The sequence below is a fragment of the Charadrius vociferus genome, unplaced genomic scaffold (genome assembly GCF_000708025.1).
Source record: "Charadrius vociferus isolate BGI_N301 unplaced genomic scaffold, ASM70802v2 scaffold932, whole genome shotgun sequence".
Classification (NCBI taxonomy): Eukaryota; Metazoa; Chordata; class Aves; order Charadriiformes; family Charadriidae; genus Charadrius; species Charadrius vociferus.
This window is the reverse complement of record NW_009647299.1, coordinates 262,741-266,197: the sequence shown is the minus strand read 5'-3', so window position 1 is coordinate 266,197 and position 3,457 is coordinate 262,741.

Here is a 3,457-nt window from a genome sequence, read left to right as displayed (position 1 = left end):
TTGGGAATGCCAGGGCAAGTGCGTCACTGAGCTGCCTCTAGCAATCCCTGCGTGTTAGAGAGAGGCTATGCCAAAATGCTCCGTACCGTACATTCCTCCTCTGCTACTGCCCTGGCTTTTACCCTTCACATGGTGTATCCTCCCGCCACACGTGTTCAATGCCCTGAAATGGGCAGAGGAAAGTTACTGTGCAGAGAGTAAAAATGCTTCAGCCCCTCTGTGGCTGCACTGACCTTGTCCATGATCGCAACCGCCGCTTTCCACCTTACCTTCCCACTCCCCAAAACCAAACCCACTCCCCCCACACCCCACTTTTAAGGAATAAAGGAGATTATTAGGTGATGACGGCATAGTTCATGACCCACTGATTTCTGCAGTGCATGACAGAACAGAAACACACGTCTCGAATGGCCAAGCAGGCAGAATTGGGAGAGGGGACAGCATGGGAGACACCCTAAAATTTTCTGAAATAGGAGTTTAAAGAGGAAATTTTCTGGCTCGGATCCATGCAGGCACTTCTGAAATATCTTAGCAGACTGGCTGTGCAGCCTTTTTTTTTGCTCACAGCAAAAGGCCTGTAGGTATTTCTGCTTTCCAGCTTTTGAGGAGGGAGTATGGAGTTACATGATGAGTTCTGACTCTGAAATAGTCCTAAAACTCCTCTGGAGGACAACCTAGACCAGAGCACTGCAGCCCTCCTTTCTGCGCTGGGACTCCTCCAAACTGGCCCTGCATGCCCTGGGACCTGGGGAGGAGAACACGGATCTGCAGCCCACTCTGGATCTCTTGCTCTTTTTCCTTCTGGTGTGGAGTAACTTTGCCGCTGCCTGAGCTACTGCTATCTCCTGGCTTTTTGCTCCCGCGTGGGAAAAGCTTGCATGGCACCTTCTCCATCTCCAGGCCGCTACAGTGGGGATGGCTTGCTGCCCTGCCACGCACCTTCACAGGGTTCTTGCACCTTCTTGCATGTGTCCTGGTTCCTCTGCTGTGCTGACCCATGGCTTGCAGTCCATCCAAGCCAGACTCAGTGAAAGCGCTTGGACTAAAGCAGTAGTGAGTAATATGTACATGCTCAGAGAGGTGGAAGTCTTCATAAGGCTGAGTAACACAGGATTAGGGGTCGGATACAGCTATAGGCATGTTCCTCCTGGATTCCCTGACCACCTGCGCAGGGGAGGTGCAGGACTGCTTCTCTCCCTCCGTGTGGATGTCCTGTATCTGAGGTCTGCATCATTCGGACCCTGGCTCTGTAGCCCCCTGCTTCTTTTGTCCGGCCATTCTTATGGTTTCATTGTAAATAGAATTTTGTATTTTCTCTGAACATTGCTAATAAATTGTTGCAAAACTGTTATCGCTGTTGTGAGGTTGCCTTACTGAAGTACAGCTGAAGGAAGGTCTGGTTGCACAGCTTTCTTAAAACAGAAAACATAAACAAGTTTGTGGCATGACGTGGCATGGCCCAAAGTTTTAACGTTGTGGCATGACGTGGCATGGCCCAAAGTTTTAACGTCCTTATGACTAAGGAACACATCCTACACAAAGTAATAAAATCATAGAATCATACACATGATAAATGCCCATGGCTCCAGCATAGGCAGCGTGCATGAGAAGTATTTGAGAACTGAGGGCCAAAGAGCTCCTTGGGTGAGGATCCCGTTCTCTCTTAGACTTGGTTCAAGTGGCCGCAGGATTAAAAAACAACTAAGTGGGGGTGAGCAAGTGCTGTAAGCAAGGCACCTGCGCAGAAGGCATTTTCTGTAGCTCTGGAGAGCAACCTGACGTACGAAGCTTTCTCTAGAGTCAATGGGAAAAAGAAATGCCTCCAGAGAGCAATTCACCTGACCTAAATTAATGCCTACACTGGGAGGTGAAAACTCATCTCTCCCTACATCAGCTCTGAAGGGCTGATTAGTCCAGGCTGTCAGAGCTCCCAGGGGAGAGAAATCTCAGCTGCAGCACCTTGTTGCAACAGGTCTCTGCTCTTTGGAAGGAGCTGTACCCAAAAGGCAGGTGTGAGATTTGGTCCTAAGAAGTGTGACTAAACAGCGTGGCACAGCCAGTACGAGCTTTCCTGCCCTCAGTGACATTTTCTGTGGAAAGAAAGTATTTTGCCCGGTGTTTTGCTGGGTAATGCTCTGCTGTGGGACGGCATTTGTGGAAACATAACCGAAGCTGAATTATTTCCATGCAAACAATGAGGTGGCCGTGAGCATTTATATGAGGCACCATTAGCTGTTCCTGTAATTACCACGAATGGGATAAAAAGGCTGATGATTCAGTCAAATTTCAACACTTGGCTCTTGAGGAACAGGGCAAAAATTTGTTCAGCTTAATCAAAGTGGGACCACTCAGCAGCAGGACCCAGGGATACGGGAGAAGGGAGGGGATGGGGAGACTCATCAGGGTGTGAAGGATGCTGGAAAGAGGAAGGGATTGCACTGTTTCCCATGCCTACAGCAAACGGGACAGGAATTTGGGGTCCCTAAAGGCAGCGAGGGAGAGTCAGAAGACCTCAAAAAAACCCTGAACTCCACTGCCTGGAGAAGGGAGACATTTTTATTTACTTTTGCACTTCTTTCTGCCTGTGTTTCCGTCTGTGCTTGAGGTCTTTCAAGGCAGGATGGACTCTTGGTGCCGCAGTGCGGGGGATCGCTGCCGGTCCCCACCTGCATCTTCCACAGCAAGAACCAAAGGCAAGAAGGGCCCCGATTCAGGCAGGAGTCGTTCACCCACATTTCTGAGCTCCTGGCGCCCTCTGCTCTTCACACTGTGGTGGAGAAAAAAAAACAAAAAAACCCCATTAAATGAAATCCAAGTTCCCTGTGTCAACTTGACCCCCAAACCTTCCCCCTTTAACTGCAAGCTTTTGTTTTCTGCTGCTGTAAAACCTCCTGCTGGCTGCCTGCCTATGGGGGCCTGGGCATTCCCAGGGCAAATGCCATGTTTAAATGTGATTTAAATAACATTTATATGTGAGAGAGAGATATATAGGTCGATATAGATGTTTAAAGAACATTTTTATAAAAGTTTGTAAAAGCGTTTATAAATAGGGCAAGTGTTGGGTGGCCCAGATTCAGGTGGGTTTTGACACTGGCACCGAGTGAAAGCTGTGATAAAGTTTCTGGCTTTATTTGACGCCGGTCTTTGGTCATGGGTAGTTTCCCGGGGGGTGGCTGGGCCGGGGGGGAGACGACACCCCAAGATGCCCCCCGAAGGCCTGTGTCCCCCTGGCTAGGCCGCAGCGTCGCCATGGCAACGCCGGGGCAAAGGGCACATGCGGCAGGGCCAAAGGTGGTTGGAACCCTCTCTCTTTGGCCTGCCCTGCTGTGGCGCGGTGTTTTTACACAAAACCTCTCAGAATCTTTCTTTTCACTCAAATGGACCTGGAAAGGCAGAGGGAAGGGGAGCCGGGTCTGTTGGCAGCGGGAGGGTGGCGTTGTCCCTTGTCCCCCCCACC